This window comes from Macaca thibetana, chromosome 3, assembly GCF_024542745.1.
Source record: "Macaca thibetana thibetana isolate TM-01 chromosome 3, ASM2454274v1, whole genome shotgun sequence".
NCBI classification, from domain to species: domain Eukaryota; kingdom Metazoa; phylum Chordata; class Mammalia; order Primates; family Cercopithecidae; genus Macaca; species Macaca thibetana.
The window spans coordinates 101,496,083-101,519,724 of NC_065580.1; the positions used below are offsets into that span (position 1 = coordinate 101,496,083).

The 23,642-nt window shown below is 51.8% G+C and overlaps 2 protein-coding genes across 8 annotated transcripts in view; one reads left to right on the forward strand and one right to left on the reverse strand.

Moving 5' to 3' along the window:
- Positions 1–23,642, reverse strand: part of GGCT (gamma-glutamylcyclotransferase) — a 1,150,694-nt gene that overhangs the window by 531,703 nt on the left and 595,349 nt on the right. The gene's annotated exons all lie outside the window — the stretch shown is intronic.
- Positions 13,241–23,642, forward strand: part of ADCYAP1R1 (ADCYAP receptor type I) — a 59,246-nt gene continuing 48,844 nt past the window's right edge. For 4 of the 7 annotated variants that reach the window (XM_050783229.1, XM_050783230.1, XM_050783233.1 and 1 more), the window contains exon 1: positions 13,241–13,616. The gene's annotated coding sequence lies outside the window, so the exon portion shown is untranslated. The remainder of the gene's footprint in view (positions 13,617–23,642) is intronic. The other 3 variants (XM_050783227.1, XM_050783231.1, XM_050783232.1) reach the window with 2 other exon arrangements.

A 23,642-nucleotide genomic window follows, 5' to 3' on the forward strand; every position in this document is an offset into this window, starting at 1 on the left:
GGCTATGGACCTCTGGAGAGAAGTCCTATTTCAACCAACTGACATTGGATTCTTGATCTGGACCCAGGTTATAAAGGGTCAAGTCGGCTAAGAGGGCAGCCATTCAGAAGGTCTTGGCATGGTCCAACATTAGATGGAAGGATCTGGAAACTGGGAGCTACTCTAATTCTCCTTACCGAATTCTAATCTTGAAAGGTCCGTTCTGAGCCCTTCAGATGGTCACGGAAGCCAAGGTTCTGAGTAGCAAGCACAGCGAGCACAGGAGGGCTGGGTCTGTGCTCCCCTCCTGTGTAACATTGCACACTTCCCACCACAAGTTCAAATCCATGAGCAGTCTAGCTCAGCAAACACTCATGGAATGTCCACTGAATGCCAGGCCAGTGGGATGGGTGATGATGGCTGTGGTAGTGGCAGAGTAGTGGCAGTAGTAATAGCTATTGCTTAGAAGGTAGACTCACACCAAACACTATCCTAGGCATTATAACATTTAAACACACTTAATCTTCACAGCAACCCTATGTGCCATTATTCTTCACATTTTACAGCTGGGAAAACTGAGGCAATAAAAAATTAAAAACAAGATCACAGATAGTGAGTGGCAAGAAATGAAAAGAAAGACTATAGTCCCTTTGCTTGAAAAAGTTTAGAGGTGGCCAGGCACGGTGGCTCATGCCTGTAATCCCAGCACTTTGGGAGACTGAGGCGGGTGGATCACGAGGTCAGGAGATCAAGACCATCCTGGCTAACATGGTGAAATCCCATCTCTACTAAAAATACAAAAAATTAGCCTGGTGTGATGGCTGGCACCTGTAGTCCCAGCTACTTGGGAGGCTGAGGCAGGAGAATCGCATGAACCCAGGAGGCAGAGCTTACAGTGAGCTGAGATTGTGCCATTGTACTCCAGCCTGGGTGACAGAGCAAGACTCCATCTCAAAAAAAAAAAAAAAAAAAAAAAAAAAAAAGGTTTTTTAGAGGAATGGGGGCTATTTCCTTGGATTCTCTATAAATAATGAGGATAAATATTGTCACTCCCATTGGACAGACAGGGAAACTGAGGTCCATAAAGGGTTTCTGGTAAATGTAACATTTAGCTGCATGAATTCTCACTTCTTTTCTTTTGTCCTTCCCATCTTGTACACATTAAGATTAATCAAGCTTTCCCTGAAAGAGACTAAACTAATTTTAAGGAGACAGGTAGCTGATGGCCTGGCTGCAAGTCAGTGAACAGTAATGGAGAACCACTTCCAAGGATGACTTTCAGCATTCTGATGGAATTCACAGAGCTCGGTAGTTTAAAAGGTCCTTTACAGAACTTGACCCCGTGAGATAGACAGCATCATCCCTGAGTCACGAATGGAAAAATGGAGAGTCTAAGAAGTTAAGTGACTTACCGGGATCCTAAGGCTGGCTGGTAGGTTGTGGAAGGGACATATATGTGAACACCAGCCTAGAGCTGTCTGTCTGACACTCCCGCTTATTGCTTCTGTCTGTATCAGCAACTCCATATCTAGGCGTCCAGATTTGTTCCCACCTAGATCTTGCATTTTCCTGCTGGCACATTTTCCTTTTTCCTCACCCCACCTAGTGTCCATTCTTTAGTGCTCTGACTGTGCTAAATTTTAATTGCTGTATGGATGAATCTGAATTTGTGCTAAAATGTTAATGGCCAGTAATGGCTCAAGGTATTTATTCTCCAGAGGTTTTTGCTATTTTTCTTCTTTTTTAAAAAAGTGATTAAACACAATAACAAAAATTCTTCTTATGGGTCCTGCCCTTGGAGTTTTCAAAAATGGTTCCCATTCATTTATCTTATTTTCTTCTCAGATCCAGCCCTGTCCTTTTCTGTCAGCCTTTCACCATCTGTCCTCTGTTTCATTAGGTTCCCAACTGATCTCCCTACCTCCAGTACATCCTCCACCCTGCAGCCAAGCGATCCTGCTTAACATTCCTTGCCCTAAGCTCTTCCCTGGCTTTGCATCCTCCAAGAATAAATTCAATCTCTTGGCCTGGCATTCACGGCCATAACCTGGTCCTGCTCACCTTCTAACTGCTTTTCCTACCACGCTTCTTCTGGCACCTTATCCTCCAAACTGTCCATTGTTCTTCCTACACCTCACTCTGGGATGTGTCTCTGTGTAGTCAGCTGCCCATCCCTGAGTCACCCAATTTCAGGGGAAACTTTCCAAGATCTCCAAAGAGTCTTTCAAGCTCCTTTTACTTGATTGAGGTGACAGGAAGATTCCCTTCCTACCTGCCTTGCTTGGATGTCCCCAACAAATGTATCCTCAGAGGTTTTCACTTTCTAAAGTCCTCACTTTCTATTACCTGCAGGTAGGGGTGGGGGTGGGGGATAACATTGTTTAAACAGGTTCGAGGCCACTCTCTTTGCAAGTCTTTCATAGATAATATCTCAAGATAGTTCTCTAAGGGGTAAAGGGTGGGCAATGCTGAAAATGTGTGAGGGTGTTTTCAATGTCACAGTAACTGGGCAATGACACTACCATTTAGAACCAAAGTCAAGATGAAAGGTCTAGAATGCTAATCATGTAGGATGCTAAATGGTTTTTGTGGCAAAGAGCAGCCTACCAATAAAGAAGAAGTGTCCTGATGAACACATCTACAGTGCTGCCCTCCTTGAGAAGTGAACATGGGATCAGGTGGCAGAAGTATCAGAAAGGAGCAGGTGATTGGAGCTCTGAGAGAGACCATCCATCCTTCCCAGACAGAACTCCCTTGAACTTCTGGGAGTGAGCAGTTGTGTCAGACTGAGTGTCTAAGGGGGAAGCCTCCAGCTCTGCTGTGCAGCCATATTGATGGGAAGAAGATAACTTCTTCCACCTTGGAGATGCTAAAAGGAGAAACAGGGAACACACAGACTCAGATTTGTTATTTGGATTGTTACAAAATTCCTCCTAAAAATTTCCCGACTCATGAAGAAAAACAATGAGAGTAAAGAAAAGTTGAAAGACCCACGTGAGTATGTGGCTACTGCTGGGTTTAGGAACATTCATCTATAGCTCCGTCTCCATTTGTTAACATCATCAAAGTTTGCATCTCCACCTCCAACACCACCAGGGCCACCTCCCTCCAGGATCACTCACCCACCACCACAATCAGCATCTCCTCCAACATTGCTGATTCCATCCCCAAGACACTGTTCCCTGTGTCTTGACTCTGGGTCAAATAAACTGCCTGGTCCACCAATCTCCTTCTAGATACTCTTTCCCATATTGGGAAGAGCTCAGGGTTTGGAGTGGAACTGTTCCTGGAACAGAAGACTCTCCTCCATCAGGAAGGGGATGAGTCAGCTTGCTGTGGGCTTTAACAGGGACTGCAGCTCAAGTCTTTGCAGCTGTAGGTTTCCATAAGCCAGCATGTTTAGCGGGCTCCATTTGACCATTTTAAGGAAGTCCACTGGTCTTTTGAACTTTTTAAGATGAATCCTGTTTTCCGCTATCTGTGGGCTCATCTAAGTGTCATTTTTCAAGGAATCTGTAGTTGGGATCAGGGTTCTGCCCTGAGTTAGGGTTACAGGTCAGTCTGTGGCCAGAGCAGGAACTTGTTCTGAGGCTGGGATTAGAGGCCAAACTGGGATGGAGTCAGGATTGAGTGTCTGACCTGGGCGGAAGCTCTGGCTGGGGTTGAGTTAGTTCTTTGGGTAGAACTAGTGTCAAGGTCGTTAGTTGAACTTCTGTTGTATATCCAAAATTTCTTACAAAGTATCCCCATTTTATCCTGGGTCAGTCTATTTCCTTGAGGGATTCCTCCATCCTCCAGCCCCCCTTGTCCCCATCCTACTTTTAGCCCTAAGTTTGCCAGGGCTCAAGGCACAGTCACACTCCTGCTCTCGGGTAGGGACTTCAGAACAAGGTGGAGAAACTTCTGAATCCAAAGCCCTCTGCTGCCTAAGCCCACAATTGGAGGAGGGGAGGGCATAGCCAAGGCCTGATGCCTGCCAGCCCTGGCAGCTGGATGAGCAGCTGTAATGGGATTAGGCCTGGCTATGCCCGCCTCTCTGCGTGCTGTCCCGAAGCCCTCCCTCTCTTCCTCCCCCAGCATTCTGATCAGGATTCAGCCCTCGGCTCTACCTACCCCAGCCAGGCCAGCCCCATTGTCCTCTCCTTCCCTGGTGCCGGTGCCTAGCAACACTCACAGGGGAGCTCTTTTCCCACCGCTATCCTGGCCCCTCACCCTGCCCCTCGGCTCTGAGCACACACAAGCACCACTTGCCTTTTTATCACCGCAAAAAAAGCCAGTGAAAGGAAGCCAGCTGGTTTCACCAGATTCTCCCAATGATCCAATTCCAAGCCTCTCTTCTGAAATTCTGGGCTTCCTTTCCAAGATTCCTGGGTCCTACTACCAGCAATTCTCAGATTACATTTGAAGATTGTAGAGTTTCATCCTGGAATTCTCAAGTCCTGTCGTCCATTCTAGGACTCCATGAATTCTAGAATTCCAGGACTTTGTGATGTGGGTTTGTGACCTGGGTCTCAGACCATTTACTTGTATTCTGGAATTGAGTTATTGTATTTCAGGGGAGTCTGTCATTCCAGAAATGCAGTCTATGGCCATGAATCATGGTGAGAGGGATTAAGAGATGATGGGGACATGGGAGATGCACTTTTATTCTCTTTAAATTGCAGTTTCTGAGAGTGAAGAGAAGAATGAACCTGCTATCTGGAGAAAGGGAAGGTGGGATTCATTCACTAACTCAACAAACACGAGTAGCTGCTCTAAGCACCTCTAAACACAGGGAACAGAGCACTGAGCAAAGAAAGACCCTGCCCTCAAGCAGCTCACATTCACTTAGGGGAGACAGATCTGAAACAAATAGACAGACACTATGCAACATGTCAGATCTACGAAGAAAAAGAGCAAACAATGAATAATTGATACTATATTGTACTTATTCTGTGCTAGGCACTGTTCTAAATGCTTTACATGTATTCACTTATTTAAATCTCATATTAACATTAAAAGGTAGATGAGATGGTTCAATCCCACTGAATAGATGAAGGAACTGAAGCACAGTAGGTTAAGTAACTTGTCCAAATGGCAAAGCCAGGATTTGAACCCAATAATCTAGCTTCAAAATCTGTGTCCTAAAGCAGGGTTGAGGGGTGGAGAGTGATGGAGGGTGTAGCTTACACAGGGCAGGTAAGGACCTTCCAACAGAGACTTAAAGAAGGTGAGGGGGTGATCTATATGGATATCCGGGGAAGGGAGGCAGGACAGACATGTTCCTCAGGGATTGAGCCAGGTTGCTTCTTCCAATAAGGCGGACCAGTGTTCTCTGTGCTGGGGGGCTAAGTTTTCCAGGGGGACCTGGTGGGAGGGGCAGGCTCAGAGAGATGCTTATTGCTGTGGGCGTACCAAGACCCCTTTGCCGGCTGCAGTCAGATTCCTGTGTGTCCTCTCCTCCCTGGCCACTGCGGATAGATCCCCTCCTTAACAGATAAGTGTCCTCAGAACACAAAAGAAAGAGCTGGAAGAGACAATCCCTCATGACAGGACTAATCAGGCTGGCTAATTATGAGTAATTAGAAACACCTCTTCCCCTGTGGGTGGCCCTGTCCCAGTGTGAAACAGACTGAGGACTTAATTCCCCTCCGAAGGAAGTGGGGCTGGGCAGAGGCACGGGAGGGAGGATGCATCCAGGTGCCCCCGGCCCTCGCTGTATGCCTGGCCTCCTAACCCTGCACTCAGTCTGTCCTGCTGGCAGACACAGACTATGGCACATAGAAAAGGGATCATCTGAGACATTGGGGTGGAGCCGAGAGAGGGAGAGAGCGAGCAGCATCTTTGGATGAGTTGTTTCACCTCTCCAAGACTTGGTTTCTTTATCTGTAAACCTGGGATAATCATAATTCCTAATCACAGCTTTACAACAATCCAGGGAGACAAGCTAGCAAGATAGCATGGGACCTTAGTAAATTGTAGTGCCTATCACTGTTTTGTTTTGTCATCTGTTGCTTTGGATGACTTAAAACAGTTCTTTCCCTTCTCTGCACCTCAGTTTCCCCATCAAGGTACTATGGAGGCAGGGGTTGGTTACTCACTTGTTCAATCAATACATATTTCCTGAGCACTGACTTTACGCCCAGCACTGGAGGTGGAATAAGACTGACATGGGCTCTCGCATTCCAGGGAGCTTCTCAGGGAGCTTGGTCAATGGGTTGACCCCAGCTGTCACGTTCCAGGCTAGAAGGTGGGGGGACTGTAGTAGACTGGCTTCTAAGGTCCCCAAGGTTCCTGCCCCCTAAAATACAAGCCCGTACAAGTCCTTCCTCTTGACTGTGGGCCCTATAGATAAGATGGGGTTTTGATCTCCTGATCAGGCCAGTTATGTGGCAGAGGGGAACGGATTCTGCAGATGTTACTAAAAGCTCTAATGAGTTGTCTTCAAGTTTATCCAAAGAGAGATGATCCTGAGAGGACCTGAGCTAATTACATTAGCCCGTTAGAAGAGGGCCTAGAGAATGCTTTTACACTGTTGGTGGGAGTGTAACTTAGTTCAACCATTGTGAAAGAGAGTGTGGCGATTCCTCAAGGATCTAGAACTAGAAATACCATTTGACCCAGCAATCCCATTGGTGGGTATATACTCAAATGATTATAAATCATGCTACTGTAAAGACACATGCACATGTATGTTTATTGCGGCACTATTCACAATAGCAAAGACTTGGAACCAACTCAGATGTTCATCAATGATAGACTGGATTAAGAAAATGTAGCACATATACACCATAGAATACTATGCAGCCATACAAAAGGATGAGTTCATGTCCTTTGCAGGGACATGGATGAAGCTGGAAACCATCATTCTAAGCAAACTATCACAAGGACAGAAAACCAAACACCGCCATGTTCTCACTCGTAGGTAAGAGTTGAACAATGAGAACACACGGACACAGGGCAGGGAGATTCACACACTGGGGCTTGTCGGGGGGTGGGGGGCTAGGGGAGGGATAGCGTTAGGAGAAATACCTAATGTAAATGACGAGTTGATGGGTGCAGCAAACCAACACGGCACATGTAAACCTATGTAACAAACCTGCACATTGTGCACGTGTACCCTAGAACTTAAAGTATAATAATAATAAAAAAAAAAAAAAAGAAGAAGAGGGCCTAGAAATCCAGGATGGAGAAACAGTGGAGTCTCTCTCCCTTGGCCTTGACAAACCACACTGCTATGAGTGGAGAGAACCACGAGGTGGCAAATGGTGGGAACCCTCTAGAAGCTCAGGGCCTCAGTCCTACAACCACAAGGAAGAGAATTCTGCTAACAACCTTGGGAGGGGACCCCACATCCTCAGATGAGACTCCAGGCCTGGCTCACTTTGACTGTAGCATTATAAGACTTTGAGCAGCGGACCCTGACCCATGGGAATGGTGGGATAAACAACGTGCGCTTGTTTAAGCCACTGTTTCCTGCAACTTGTTATAGGACCCTTGACTGTATGCAAGGCCTTGGGCCAGCCCCATCCTGCCAGCTCACACTAACCTTCCCAGCCCCTGATTGAGGGCTAGAGCCCTGGGTGCCTCAATGAATTTCTCGCAGGCAGTCCTCCCATCACCTGTAGCAAAAGATTGTTTCATCAACTGCCAACCTGTTCCCAAAGTTGCTCATCAAAGATTGTTCTATTTGCCCTACTTTTAATATAATTATCAGCATTATTTGCATGACACCAAGTCAGGGCTCAGCCTGTCACAGGCCCCATATTATCCTGAGCTGCTTTTCTGGGAAAGGCTGTATCCCTGCCTCATGCAGGCTGCTTCCTCCCACACAAATTATCTGTAATTTCCACACCTCCATGCTTGCCGTGGCCCTGCGTTAAAGCCAGGACTTGTGTGGGGCTGGAGCACACTGTTATTTTCAAAGCAGTCAAGCCAGGCTCCAGGAAGCTATAGGAACATCAGGTGGGACCTAGATTGACTGCAGCACCTGCAAAGGGGGACAGGCAGAGCGGGTACAGGTGTTCACTCCAAGAGTAGCCAGACCCAGACCACTGAGGACAGCAAATGTGCAGAGGGCAGGGCATGTGCAATGTGGCTCCTGAACACACATGATATGGCCTATTTGTAAGATACTCATGAAGGTCCCTTCTGCAGTCAAAGAATACTATGCACAAATGCCAGGGTGTGCAGAAGATGGAGGAGAGGATAGGGGTAGAGATAAGAAAAGGAAGTCCTGTGGATAGAGATTTGGAAGTGAGAATGGAAATATTTCATTCTCCTTCAACCAGGGGCCCTGGAGAGTACTCAACTCCCATGTGTAAACAGCTGTGTCTCCAGGAGGAGACTACAGTAGGTGAATGGAAAGTGTCACTCACTGTCTGACAAGAATTGCCTGACAGTGATGAAGCTATGCCTCTGTAGACAGGCCTGCTGCCTGCCTGAGAGTCTGCAGGAGAGGGAATATCTCTATCTTGGTAGAAAAGATGTGCCTTCCTATTCCAGATCTGTGGATGGCGTGTGTGTGTGTGCGTGCGCACACGCCTGCGCATCTGAGTGCATGCACATACTTGGACTGTATGTGAATGCACCTCTGGGCATACATATTAAATGGAAATGCACATGTGTATGTGTGCACAGTATACTCAGGTGTAGCAGTAAGTATGTATATTTGAGCATATACTCATCTGGGGGTAAGGGTGCATTTGGATATTTATGTACACAAAGGACAGAGACTCAGGGCACTTGACTCTTCACATATGTCTCTTGCTATTGCCCCAGGCTTCAAGAAATTACTTCTTCCACCCGTCCCACCCCCAACACACCCACACTTTCCAACTCCCTAGAGGCATGTCTTCCCTTCTAAGGTCACGATTCTGGGGATAGAGCACAGGACTAAAAGCCCAGAGACCTGGTGTGTTGGCCGAGCTCTGCCACTAGTTAGCCCCATAACAGAACAAACCATTTCTGTTTCCTGAGCCTCATTTTCTTCATCTGTGAAAGGGGGTGCTAAATGGTCAAGTCGGCACTTAGCATTTAGGGCCCAAGTCTTTTGTCCCCTGGCCCCACCTGCCCCCACTCCCAACAGCACTTTTCCCCTTGCTCGTCCTCACCCATTGTTGTGTCCTGTGGTGGGTGGCGGACAGAGAGGACTCAGGCCTAATCTCTAAGGAGCTCCCAGGCATCTCTGAACATGGGTATCCCCTTGACTCCTCCTTGACTCCAGGCTTTTTGTGAGGCAGCTTCAAGGATTTCTAGAGCTCTTGGAACACAGTTTGAAAATCATGGATCTAAGCAACCTAACCTTCATTCCCTTGTTTTCTCAGAGGATTCCAAGAGTCCTGGGGACCAGGGTCCATGGGGTGTCTGAAAAGGCTCTAGATGGCATGGGTTCATCTGATGAGGATGCTACCTCCTGGCTCCTCTATGAGACATCAGGGGAAAGGAGTGCACCTGGCCTTCTGGGCTGCTTCTGGGGTGGGGGGCCTCCCAGGGGAACTCAACCCTGCCACTGGAATGTCTCCGCAGCCTGTGTGTTCAGGGACAAAGGGCCTTAGCGGGGCAATGGGCATGGCTTACCCAGCTTTGGGGGGCTAAGCTTTCCAAAGCCTCTCTGTTGCTTGCTCTGTTCTGTTGCTGATGCTTCCAGGCCTTCTAGGGAGCACTCCCTGAGGCACCTGGGGCTCCTCAGTGTTTCTCTGGCCATCTGACCCCATTGCAGATGTAGCAGACCAGACAGCATTCTCAATGGAGCTTTCCCAGAGACAGAAACACTATTTCACAGTCTGGCATTCAAGGCTCACAGCATTCCCCAAACAGGGATTAAATGGGCCAATGCACAAAAAGCAGTTGCTTCCCAGCCTTTCCATACCCTGGTGCCTGTGGAAAATGAAAACATTTATATGTCTCCTGAGGAAAGTGGAAAAGGCTGCTTATGGCTGCCCAGCAGGCTGAGGGACCAGCATCTCAGCACACTTCTAACCTGTTCTGGACATATGAGCATGCTATCTTGGGATGCTTGCCCGCAAAGCATTAGCAGAGGGCTGACGACAGGGGTTCCTAACTAACCGTGGCTGCACATTAGCATCCCCTGGGGAGTTATAAAAAATTCTTTTGCCCAGGCCTCACCATGGACGAATTGTCTAATTATCTTGGGTGGTGAGGCTTGGGTGTAGGTACTTTTTAAAAGCTCCCCGGGGGGAGTCTGTAGCGCCCGGAAGGTTGACAAGCATTGGCGCAAGACATGGTGAGCATTCGGTCGATGCCAGCTGTCTACAATAAAGCACCTGTGTCCTTGTGTGTGCTGTTCTTGTCTGAGCAGCGTAAAAGCTGGAGTGGGGTGGGGTGGGGTGGAGTGGGTGGGCTGGGGTGGGGGCCCTGTAGTTAGGGAGGAAACTGCTGCTCAGGAGAGATGAATGCTGGGTAGGGTGGCCTGGCATCCATCTCCCTCAGCCATGTCTCAGAAAATTGAATTAAAACCCATATTTTTCAGCTGCTGCCCGCCTGGCTGGCTGGCTGGCTTGTGGAAGGGAGTGAGGCAGTGAGCACCTCAAGGCAGGGAAAAGCTGGTGAGGGGGCCCCCAGCCTCCCTCCCTAGGAAAGAGAAGGTAGCCCAAGGGGTCCTCTGAGAGAAGACTTCCCAGGGGTGGTGCCTTGGCCTCAGGTCTTCCCAAAGCCAGGCAGGTAGGGGTAGGGTGGGAGTGGTAGGCTGGCTGGCTTACAAGGTCAGGGCTAGATCTTGAGGTGAAGTTGATTTTTTTTGGGTGATTGGGTGGAGAGGCAGAGAAAAGGAGCCTGTCCCTGGGGAGGCCTAATCTCGGGGAACAGAATTGGCATAGCTCCTCTTCCAAGGTTATTTGGAGAGACTACAGTGGATGCCTGAGACAGGTGGAGAGCAGTGCAGGACGTGAAAGCCTGAGTGGCTTCCAGAATTAAGGGGGTGGAAAGAGCTCACAAGGTAGAACAACACTAAGTTGGGCAGCAGGATAAGATTTCTGATAAGAAAGTTGCCTGTGTGTCCTTGGGCTAGTCTTGTTGCCCCTCTGGGCTAAGGCACCCCACGCATAGAGAAGGAGACTAGACAACCCTCCTGGATCCCATCTCTAATGTGTATTCTATGCCTCACCCAGGCTGATGCTACTCGGGGGGCTGGAATTAGAATCGAAGTCTACGAGGGCTGCTAGCCTACATGGCATCTTTAAGAGCTTTAGAGAGGTGCTGCCTCCAGGGGGATCCACTAGAAAACAGTGCCCCTTTTGGGTAGATGGGGGCATGCCTGGTTTGGTGGGCAGTAGGTAGAGTAGGATCTGGATTTCCAGCCCCACTGGCCCCTTCCAGGGGATCTGGAACCCACAGTGGAAACTGAAGAACCGAGAGTATGGAAAGGGAATAAATCTGGAACTGAATGCTGAACTTCAGAGTAGGGGGGCCTCTATCTGGAAGTCTGGGCATCCACATTCCCAGGATGGGCTGGTCTGCCATAGACGACCTTGATCTCCACCCTTCCTCTCACTCCCAGGCCCTCTACGTCCTGCATTCTAAGTCCCTCTTGACTCTGAGACTCCTGGCAGCCTCCTTTCCCTCACACTTAGTTTCACAGTTTACAGAAAGCTTTTACACATAGCATCTCATTTGATCTTCACAACACCAGAGTTGGAGGCAGATGAAGAAATCAGCTCTCAGGGGTTAGGGCAACAAGCTAAAAAGGGGTTAGCCAGGATTAGAGGGAGGTCCTGTCTGTGTCTGATTTTAGCACAGCACCTGGCCCTTTTCTTTCCGTTATTTCTTCTCTCCATTCTCTTCATTCTTTCTTGATATAGATAAGACTGATATTCTCCTCCACCAGGAAGCTTTCCTGGACTGAAAGGAATATGAGACAATCAGACTACCAGTGTGTTGTGTCAATGGGGGTCAGTGGCCAGTGGCCATTGGTCAGTAAAGAGAAACATGGACCTAGGAACCTCCACGTGTCTTTCTGGGACCTCAGATTGCTTCTTTCAAGTTTCCATATGAATTCCTCTCCACCCACAGGTCCTTTCCTCTTTGGTAGACTGGGGACCCCAAAGGAAGGCTCAGGGTTCTCCCTCCTCCTTCCCCCTCCTTGAGGCCTCCTCGACAAGGTGGCCATACCTAGAACTTGGGCCCAAAGGGAAGCTGAATGAGAATTTACTCGAATGGGCAAGAATAGAGCTTGGCTGCAGAACTGAGATGCTCTAAGAGACTGATGCCTGAGGCAGGGACCAAAAACTGAGGGCAGAGGCAGGCAGGAGCAGCTGTGGGATGGGGGCTGGGGTGGGGTGGGCAGAGGGTGAGAACTTGCCTGGGAATGGGTAGCTAACTACTCTCAGCTAAGGTTTGGCTTCACTGCCAACTCTCTAGGCCACTTTTGTCTGTGTAGTTCTCCTTATTAAGCCATTTCTACTAGGAGGAGTTTGGACAGGACTGTAATAACAGTAGCAATAGTAATTTATTCAGCATCGGCGAATCAATGATACCAGGGAGAAACTACTGTGGAGTGAGTGCACCATTTTTATTTACTGCTGCTGTGAAGAGTCCTGGCAGCCAGTACTACTGTTCCCTTGTGCAGATGAAGAAGCTGAAGCTCAGAGAGGCTGAGCCACTTACCCAAACTCACAGAGCTGTGGTACAGCTGGGACTGGAGCCAGGCAGTCTGATATTTTAAGTTGTCTCTGTCCTGTAAGCACCACCATCCCCTTTCTGGTCGTTCTCCCGCGGGGGTAGGGGGGAGGGTCACATTTGAGTACATCGCGACAGGCACCCCAAAACTAGCCGACCCTCCCAGACCTGGGCGGTAGGGGCAAAGAAGAGCCCAAGGAGGGTCTGAGACTTGCCTGGTAAGGAAGTCTTCTTGGAGGAGGGGGAAGACAGGCTCTGATACACAGGAAATCTTGAGGACCTAGGGAGAAGAAAGAAGGCTTTCTAGTCTTGGCTGTGATGGAGGGAGTGGAAAGAGGGTGGTAAGCCCAGGAGGCCCAGAGATAGAGGAGACGGGGATGACAGGCTGCTGAGGCCTCCACCTCAGCGCCCCCGACTCCCGCCACTGGGATTTCCAGCCGCAGCTCCTGCTCAAGTCTGTGCTGCTGGTGGGGTGAGGTTAAGCAGCACGGCGCCCCCACCGCGCCTCCCACCCGGCCCCTTACCGCGCGCCCCACCGCGCCCCGCACTGCACAACCCTCGGCCTAACCCCGCCCCCGGGCGCTCATTGGCGTGCAGCACCCCCTCCCCAGACTGCGAAGTGTGCAGCGGGAGGCGGTGGTCTGTCGCCTCCCTCCAGCGCCCGGCCTGGCTTCGCGGCGGAGGCGGCGCCTCTCCTGCAGGACTGAGCTGAGCTGGGCTGCCGTGCCGCGCCGCGCGGGGCGGGCGAAGTGGGGCGCTGCGCTCGGCCCCGGGCGGGGACTAACGGCGGCTGCGGCGGCTCCGGGCGAGCGTGGTCCCCGCTTGCGCACACGCACACGCCGCCGCGCAGGGACATACGGACCCCGGCCGCCCGCGGCCACACAGGTGCGGAGACCCGGCTCGGCGCGCTCTCCTCGGCGCACACGCTCCCCATCCCCGCGCCGCGCGGGCCGCGGACTCGCAGGCTGCGCGTCCTTTGCGGAGTCTGCCGCTGCCCCACGGACAGGCCCCGCAGTGAGCAGGTAAGGGTCGCCCTGCCGCGGCTGCCCCTCCATGCCTCAGCTGTCTTCCCCTGGCTCCAGAACCTTCGCCCAGCCGGGACCTCGGATCCCCTCCTCTGGCTTGGCGGTCTCCTCCAGCCGCGACCTCCGCCGACGGAGAGCCGGCGAGGGCAGGCGCCAGGCAAGCCTCCCAGATCCGAAATGAAGCCCCCTCCCGCCTGTGCGCCCTTCCTGCGCGTCAAGATGACACCCCCCAACCCAAGTGTCTGGCGCTGCGCTCGGGGCGGCCGATGGCCGCAGCCTGCCGGGGTAGGGGTCGGCCTAGCTATCTCGCGCCCCTCCTGATGCGGAGAAGGGAGACCAGGGGCAGGGAAGCCATGAGGCCAGAGGGACCCGGAGTGACATGCCGCCCTATCCCTAGGCGGACGGACGCACCTACGCGGATCGGGAAGGCAGGGCTAGAAAGTCCCCCGGGGCTAGGTACCGCAGTCCGCACCGGGCTTGAGGGGTGGGCAAGCAGTGTGCTAGGTAGGGGTTGGGGTAGGGGCCAGTGTAGAATGCCCCTCTGTGGTGACACATTCGGGATTGTTCAAAAGAGCGTCGTCTCGGTTTCCCGTGGCGCGGAGGGGCTGGGGTTGGAGATGCTAAGGATTCGGTGGTCCCAGAAGAAACGCCCTGCGGGGTCTGTGGGGAAACGACACTGGCCTTCCCAGGCTGAAGTGGGCCCGCCCAGACCCCTGCCCCTTTAAAGGCAGAGGCTCCTACGGCAGCTGCGGGGGGCGGAGGCCACATCCTCGGCGGGACCTTGGCAGGTTAGGGGGCTCAAAAGGAACAGGGGAACCAATGGATGCAGCTAGACCCTCAGGGGGGAACCCAGCCGGAAGCCGACTGCATTTCACGTGGAGCTGAGGAGCGGAGCCTCACCTCTGGATGGAGCTCAGCCCCCTTTTGGAAGATGCTGAGGGTGGGGAGTGGACACCTGCTAATTCTTCCGACCATTTCTGTGTTTTTGGGTGCAGGTGCGTCAGACTCCCTTTATCTTCCCTAGCCTTACAATGTCCCACAAAGCCCCCCCTGGCCCTCTCCAAAGACACAGCATTTGGCTTTTCCCATGAGCGGCCCTGGGGAGACGCTGGGGGATGGGAATGGGCTGGGCGCAGCATGTGGGGGGCAACTTGCCCTGGGACTGAAGCTGGCCTGAGACAGACAAGCATCCTGAAGGTCAGGGTGGAAGCTTTGAGTGGCAGTAGGATTCCCAAGAAGATGGAAAACTATGTTTGAGCCTTTGGGGGCAGGGGCAGCAGGCGGCACCCGGGTTTTATCAGAAGACCCCAATTAAATGAGTTTGGTGCCGGGTACAAGTAGGACTGGTGGAGTCCCCAGTCCTAAGCTGAGTTCTGCTCCTCACTGACCTTGGGGAGGGCAGGCAGAGGCACCAGCTTGGACACAAGCCGAAATCTGAACATACAAATTGGAGATGGAACACGCTGAGCAGGCCCTGGGCCAGATTTTCCAACCAATCCATCAACAAGTGTGTGTGGGGTGACAATGGAGGCGGGCCCGGTCCTTTTCCTCTTTGGCCGTGGGTGATTCATGGGTGGTTGGGTGTCTGGAGCAAGACCCCCAAAAGTCTGTTTGCCACCATGTGTGGTGAGGGGAGGTGTCTGTGGGGAGCCTCTGAAAGGATCCCTCTCCTGCGCTGGGACTGATCTAGGCTAAGCAGTGCATTAAGTCCTGTTTTGTATAAGGTTCAGGCTGGCAGGGGATTGATTGGAGAAACACTTTGGGACCCATGCTTTTTCACATGGCCACCTCTCTCTGTTGTGCATCAGCTTTGGGACACTCCCTCAATTTATGTCGAATAAATAAATACACACATGGGAGTTTATAGTATATGTGGCTGAGAGGCTAAGAAAGCCAAGGCCACAGGGTGGCTTTTCTCCTGGGGACAGGGCTTAGGCTGGAGCATCCCAGGTTGCCGCCCTCCCAGGGACAAGCATTTCATTGACCTGGGGCTGGCACTGATTAAGTGGAGGACATCTTGTGCTGTCTGCCACAGGGCAGAACCAAGATGTGCCAAGTGCAGAGCCGGAGTTTAGCTCGGTGCCAGGCAGGCCTTGCTTGCCTGAGACCCACCATGGGGCTGACACTGGAGGTGACAATGAGTTTCCTGTCCTGGTCAAGACAGGGGCTGCCAAGTGGTTTTCCACCCTGGAAGGCCTAGAGGCCTCAGAGACCCTCAGCCTTCCCTGAGGAGAGGAATCTAAGATTCCAGGGTCTGAATGAATTGGGCTTAGTGGTCCAGCCGCCTGGCAAGATGGAGACTGGAAACGCCTCAGCTGCAACGTGTTTGCACCGAGCTCTGGATGCCGTCAGAGGCAAACGGTGACAGCCACCCCCACAGTGACACACAGAGAGGGAGTGACACACAGCTAGAAAGGCATATAGGCTTTCTATGACACCTGCCAGAGAGCTGGGGTACAATAGTGACAAGCAACACCAGAAAGACAAATGGATGTTGAGACACACCCTCTCACACAGATCTGGGCATACCCAGGGACTCAGAGATATTTGCCCAAAGAAGATCACAAAGGTCTTCGTTAGTAAAAGTCCAGCTGCATATTGAATTGAAGGGAGGAAAGTGTGTGTGTGTGTGTGCGCGCGTGCACATGTGTGCGTGTGTTGCATGAGCCTAGAACAAGGGTAGGCAACCTTTTTCTGTAAAGTGCCAGATAGCAATTATTTTACGCTTGTGTCCATATACAACTGCTTAATTCTACTGTGTAGCCTACTGCAGCCTTAGATGATATGTAAACAAGTGAGCATGGCTCTGTTCTGATAAACTTTATTTATGGACACTGAAATTTGAATTTCATACATTTTGCCTGTGTCGTGAAATATGATTCTTTTAATTCTTTCCAACCATTTAGAAATGTAAAAAGCATTCCTGGCTCACTGGCCATACAAAAATAGGCTACAGGCTGGATCTGACTGGCTGGAAGGGGTTGCCAGCTCCTGGGTTGTAAGGTTAGGAAAGAGAAATGGTCAGAGAGGTTGACAAAGGGAGGGACTTAGCGCTGATAGCTGGAGATGCCTGATGGTACCTTGGATGCTTCGCTCCATTCTACGTGGAGCTCAGAGTGCCCGTCTGTTTAATGGGTCAGGCCCAGGAGAGGCTCCCTGCCTAGCCTCAGCACCCTCCACCAGATTGGCCTCTGCTTTGCCCCTGTGATCGATTCCCCCACTCTAAAGACACCTGGAGACAGCATTCAGGACTGAAAAACTGACTGCTGTCACTTGAGCTTGCCAAACAGTTCCTGAGCCCCCTTTACCATTCACCCTTTGTGTCCAAGTCTGTGCCCATGCCCACAGGTGGGGAAGCCACACGGAAACCTGGGCATGCCCCTTTTTTCTAGACAAGACTCGAAACTCACAATGAACCCGACAAGACCTGAAACAGCTCAGAGGAGACGGGCTCCTTATCTCAGGGCTGAGGCTTCTCAGTGGAGGAGGGCAAGGTCATAAAGGGCAGGTGGCGGGTGCTGCCTGAGTGGGCTTCCTAGAGGTGGTGTTGGGGGTTTGGGTTGACCTTGGAGGATAGCTGGACCCTTATCCCAGCTCTCCACAGACTCCATGCATTGCCTTAGCTGCCCTCATCTTTTCCTCCTGATCAATGGGCACTGCAGAGGGTTGACTGAGACAAACATATGTGTGTGTGTGTGTGTGTGTGTGTGTGTGTGTGTGTGTGTATCCATCCTTCCTAGGCACCTCTGAACTTCCCAGCCACTGATCTGACGCTTGTGGGCTTGTGCAGTGAACCAGGTCCTGCCTTGTGTTTCTTCCTTTCTCTACTGCCTCCTCCTGAAATTTCCTTCCTGCCACCTGTGGTGGGGATGGGCCAAGGAGACACTCCTGTCTGATTTTTCCGTGTCTCTGGATTCTGTCCCCCACTTTCCATCCCAACCGCCTTCCTGCTCAGCTTAGTACCCCATCACCTCTACCCTAGATCCAGAAAAGGGCCTCAGGGTACATTTCTGCCTGCACTTTCCCCCCTTGTCTTTGCTCCCCAGCCTTTGAAGGGATATTTTCTAAATGAGAAGCTGATCACTCCACTCCCTTGCTTAGAACTCTTCATTGCCCTACCCCTGTCCGGTGGAACAACCCTCCAGCTTCCACAGACTGGCACCAGCCCTCCACCCTCTCATCCACCTCACCAACTCCTGATATCTTGTTGTGCTGCTTGACACCCTGGAATCACTTTCCCAAATCCATCCAGGGGGCACTCATCCAAGTTTTCTGGGCACTCGTGTGTCTTGCCTGTGCCAGGTGCTGTGGGCACACGCACATCAGAGCTGGGCTCATGCTCGCTTAGGAGAGGCTGAAGCTTAACCAGGGTCTGCACAAAGGGAAAGGCTCTCAGTGCAGAGCTACTTCTCCCCAAGCCATACACCCTGCCTGGTAGGTGCTCAGTGAATACTGTCCACAAGCTTGTGCCTCTCTCTGGCCAGGCTTCCTGTTCCCCTTCCTCCCCTCCCTCCTCCTCTCATTCCCGCAATCCTTTCCCTTCCTACCTCCCTCCTCTCCCCACATTTATCTTCTGCCTTCTTCCTCCCCGTCCTCTTACCTGGCCCAGGGGGTACACTCCCTGACACCTCCAGGTCAGGAAAGGTCCCTGCACTATCCAGTATAGAAGAGGACTCCTCACAGGACCCTGGGAAGGACTCTGCAGCATGACCTTGGGGAAGTTTCCTGGTCTCCTAGGGCCTCAGAGCCTCACCAGTGAGATGGGATGATACTGCCAACGTTCATGGGTGCCCCAGCCTGGCCCTTCCCTGCCTTGGACCTGGTTCCCCACCCAAGCTTGTACAAAATGCAGGGCACGAGTGGGATCATCACTGGGGCCCATCTGGTGGCCTGACTCCTGCCACCTTGTCACGCCTGCCGTTGTCAGGAGGCCCCTGGCCCAGGAGTTTGTCTGTGCCCTTTATCGGCTGTGGTCTTCTTGAGAAGGAAGGAGGTTCTAGAGAGTTTCCCCTCCTTCCCTGCAGCAGCTTCAGTCCCTCCCTTTGAGGGGTGAGTGGGAGGGGCGCAGTGTTTCATCTTTCAGCCTTCTCTCCCTTGTTCCTGGCCCTAGGAGGGAGAGGAGGAAGTAGGGGCGGTCCAGCTCCTGTGTCATGAGTAAAGGGAGCATGGGGAGAGCAGGGGAGGTGAGTGATGTACTTAGCCTGGCCATCTCCTTTCTGGTATCCAGGCCTGTCCTGCCCTGTAATGGGGAGGGATGCTGAGTGGCCAGAGGATTCCATTAGGAGGTGGCACAGAGGGCCCCAGCCCCATGAGATGAGAGTCCCAGGGCTGTGTGGCCCAAAAAAGAGGTGGGGTAGGCTGTCCACACACGCCTGTGTGGGCTCATGTGAGGCAGAGGAACCTGTGCCTCTGTGTGGGCTGGTTGGGAAGGGCACAGGGACATCAGAGCTTCCCACTGTGGGCCTGGGCCAGACGCTGGAGTGGGGCAAGTGCCCATCTCAAGAGCAGAGTTGCCTTCAGCCAGGGGAAGCAGAAGGGCTCTGCCGGGCTTTGGACAGTACAGGGATGGCTGGAGGGTCTCTGAGTCCCCTCTGCACAGAGATGTGGAAAGTCTGCTAGCCCAGTGAGTCACCGCTCGCTCCCGTGTGCTGACTGATGACGCCATCCTCTGTGTGCAGGGGCCACCGCTGCCTGGTGCAGCAACTCAGAGGAGGACATGGCTGCTGTAGTCAGTTTAACTCCAGGTTTGGTGGCTGGACTTACGAAGCCTGAGGAGGAAGGGGGAATGGTGTGCTATTGGGATCCCCCTGAATTCCCTTACAGACCAGGTATCTGCCACATATCCCATTCCTGCCAGGCAAGCCTCCAGGCTCTATATTGTGTGACCTTGGAAAGTGTGTCACCTTCTCTGGCCTCAGTTTCCCCATCTGCACCTTGGGAGGTGGGCTCTAAAGTCTATTTCAGGTCTGAAATGTTGTATCTGTCACGAACTCTTCCTAAGGAGGAAACTAGATATAGATATGTAAATGGGTGTAGTGGCGGGCCTGACCAGCTCCTGGAGGTGTGTGTGGGGGTCCCTAGTAGGGTACCAGTGGACTCTGAACTGATCTTCCTTTGACCAGTAAGAGAGGGCAGTGGAAGCATAGGGATGGAGTGCACCAACTTTGGAGCCAGACTGCTTGGGTTTACTTCCCAGCTCTACCAGGGACTTGCTGTGTGATATTGGGGAAGTTGCTTACCCTCTCTGTGCGTCAGTCACCTCTGCTATAGAATGAGCTAATGCTAGTAACTATTTCAGGCAGGTTAAATGAGTTAACACATGTTTATTGCTTGGAAGAGTGTCTGGCACGTACTGAGTATTTAATAAATGTTAGCCACTAGTAAATAAAATCACAGGAGGCCTGCTGTTCCCATTTTGAATGTTACACGGTGCTGTGGGGGTGGAGGTGACAGCAAGAGGGTGCAAAAAGTCTGAATACAAAGTGGTGAGATAATAATAATTAACACATGTATAGCCCTTACTGAGTGCCAGGCTATAGTATATACTCTATAATAGTTTATTTGTATAAATTTGCTGATGCCTCACTGTAACATCTGTGAGACAGACATTAATATTATTCCCATTTTACAGATGATAAAAAGAAGGCACAGAGAAGGTAAGCTGTTTTCCCAAGCTCCTAGGGCAAAAACTTCTGGCAAAATGGTCCGAAGTCTGTTATACTAAATGCCAGGAGGTAACTTTAATCATCCTTAAAAACAATCTGCCCCAACAGATCCTGGACCCAAGAGAGAGAGCCAGGGAATATGAGGTGACCCGTTTTCCCATCCTGAGTCACTTTTGCGGCTCGGTTGAAATCCATCCTCAGGGAGGGGAGAGTTCAACCCTGGGCTGCAGTCGTGGGGCCTGGCCTGTCCCTTGAGGGTGTCACTAGAAGCTTGGGAGAGTCCGGAGGAGGAGGAGCCACTGGCAGGGCTGGGGTGGCCAACAAGTGAGGGGACGCATCTCAGAGGGACACTGCAGAGAAGCACTTGATTTGGGGCAGGCGGCCTAAGTCTGTAAACTCTGAGCGTTGTTCAGCGGGGGGCAGTGCAGCATTGCAGTGGGGGCAGAAGTGCCTGAAAGGATTACCACCCAGAGAGGGGAGAGGCTGTGGGAGCTGATCCCTGAGGTCCCCAGCCGAGTCAAGTCCTGGGATCTCCCAGGTTCTCTCTCTTCTCCTCTTTGCTGGCAGGGGCGTCTGTGTCCAGTTGGGCAGTGGGTGGACTGTAATGGGTGTGGGGACCAAGAGAAGGTAACAGTGGGAATCAGGAACCCTGGGTCTAGTTCCAGAGGAGGCGCCCTAGTCACTGACCCAGCGGGGTCACTGGAGGCGCCCTGGGTCACTGGGCTGGAGGCACACCTGTCTCCTGGTAAACAGCCTGGTGATGAAGCAGAGGGCTGGGGGTGGGTCGGGGCTAGGGCCTCTGATGGAGCTTGTCTTCAGTCCACTGCAGCCATAGCTGAGGAGCTGCCTTTCCCACAGCACGGGCGAGGCCCCTGAAAGTCTGGGCATCCCTGCATGTGTGCATGCATGTACACACGTGTGTATGTGTGTGTCGTGCCTATATCTGCACCCATATCTGAATCCGAATATATCTTTTTGCCTCTCTATAGCTGAAGGCCTTTGCTGAGTGAGTGTGTGTCAGCGTGAATTGTTCTGTATATCTACAGTCTGATATGTGACATATCAACATCTGAATTGCTGTGTGCTTGCATCTGCACATATCTTCTTTCTGTGTGTGGTCCTCTATGTGTCTGCGAAGGAGTGTGTGTGTGTGTGTGTGTGTGTGTGTGTGTGTGTGGTTGCCTGTCGGTCCCTGAAAGAATCTCTACCTTGTGTATCCCATCATGGGAGTTTATATTGATATCTTCAAGTGGTGGCCCTGGGGATAAATGTCTCTTTGTCTCTAGGGTTGACATGTGTTTATGATCATCTCTGTGGACCTGTTTCTGTGTGTGTGCGTGTGTGTGTGTGTGTGTGTGTGTGTGTGTGTGTGTGTGTGAAAGAGAGAGAAACAGAATCTGAAATCCTCAAAACACAAACTCACTGTCTGCTTGCTGCCACCCGCTCTCCCACCCCACCAGAGCTGTTCAAAATCCTGGTTTCCTCTGTGCCAGCTCCCTGGCTTCTAATAAAGGTTAAAATAGAGGCTTTATAATCCTAACTATACAAGAGCATCACCTGGAGAACTTTAAACACCACTGCTGCCCGAACCACAGCTGAGTGCTTCTGATTCATTTGGGCAGGGGTAGTTTTGGAAAGCTCAGATGACTCTAGTGGGCAGCCCAGGTTTCATACTGGGGTCAGAGGTTAGGGCTTTGCTGGGGAAGCAGTGAGTATCCGCTAGGGGGCAGCCCAGTCTTAACAGGGGTAGTGCTGCTGCCATCTCAAGGTGTTGCTGAGAGCAAGGAGCTCTGTTTTCACCTTTGTGGCCCGAGGTTGTGGAAGATGCAGGGAATCAACCCCTGATCTTGGAGGCTCTCTGCCTTGCAGGATCTCCCCAAAACACTCTGCTGGCCTAGAGAGATGGCCTCCAGCCTCTGCCGAGGGTCACTGGTGCCAGACACTCCTCCCTCGCAGCCAGGCAAGTCAGCAGGGTTGTCTCTTTGCAGGCAGAGCCTTGGGTTTCCCAGGGCTGGTAGAAGTGACCAAGCCCTTTGGGGGCCACCAGTGCTAGGTCACGCCAGAGGTAGCCTGTGGCCACCAGGGGCCTGGCAAGCCCTAGGAGCTGGTACAGAGACCAAAGCCTGAGTGCCTGGTAGAGATGGTGCCTCAGGGTGCCCAGGAGTGCTGAGACCAGTGCTTCCCCAGCCTGCCCTGTCCTCCCTGACCCCCAGGAAGAGGCTGGGCCAGTGTTGCCATGGTCCCCAGGCTTCTTGGAGCATCTCTTGGGGATATCTGAGGCCTCCCTCCACATCTCTGATTGAGCCCTGGTGCATAATATGGGGAGATGGGGGCTCCCTCTTTTTGAGCCTTCCTGCAGCTGGTTTTATTTCCGCTTTTTGGATGCCTGCTTATCTCCAGCTTGAGCTTGGAGAGGCCCTGTGGGAGGCAAGGAGAGAGGGAGGGGATGTGGTTAGGCAGAGAGTGAGGGACACAAAGGCCCCTGGGGTGCAGCAGCTCTGCCCGCTGAGGGGGGTGTGCAAGGACTAATGGTTGGGATGCACATGAAGGATTTGCTCGGGCCCCCCGTGGCCTCCTGGGCCAGGCACCTGTGGGTTAGCAGTGCCCTGATATGGACCTACTCAATCTCTTTTATAATAATTTAATAGTAATAATAATTTTTAAATAACCATAACCATTGCACAGCTCTACTGGAGCCTATTTAGCAGTGCCTGTTGACGGATGCTTTGCTGTCCCATTTTTTATTGTTGATGCTATTTTAAAGGATGCGGTGGCGAATGTGCTTGCATGTGCTTCTTTTCGTCCAAGTGCAAATATTTATCAGATGCAGAATTGCTGTGTTGTAGGGTGTATGTCGTAATGATCAGTTTTAGAAGCAGAGTATACTATTCCCCTGGGAGCATGCTGGGCTCTTGCAGCCTCCTTTCTCGACTCCCTGTAACCTATCTGTTTGGTCCCCACCAGTGGCCCCAGTCCTTGCAGACCTGCCCCCTTGGAGCTCCTGCAGCTCTGAGGTCTGAGCACATGCTTCAGCTCTCACTGTATTTTCTGTGTCATGGTTTAAGGCTTTATCCCGAAGATGAAGTAGAGTGAGGTAGGGCAAAAAGAGGGTGTAATTGTTAGGGAACCAGGCCAGGCAGCTGGAACAAAGAGGCCCTTTAAGGGGGTAATTAGCTAGAAGGTGGTTTCCTGCTGGTGTAACAGTCTGGAGCTAGGTGGGCCTCCAGGCAGGCTGGGTGGCTGGGTTCCACAAGGTCACTTGGCAGTCCTGCCTCCTCTCGCAGCGTTGCTCCCTACCCCCCTCAGATCCTGTTCATGTCCACACTGTCAAAGTCGGGTTTGTCATTTGGGAAGGGTT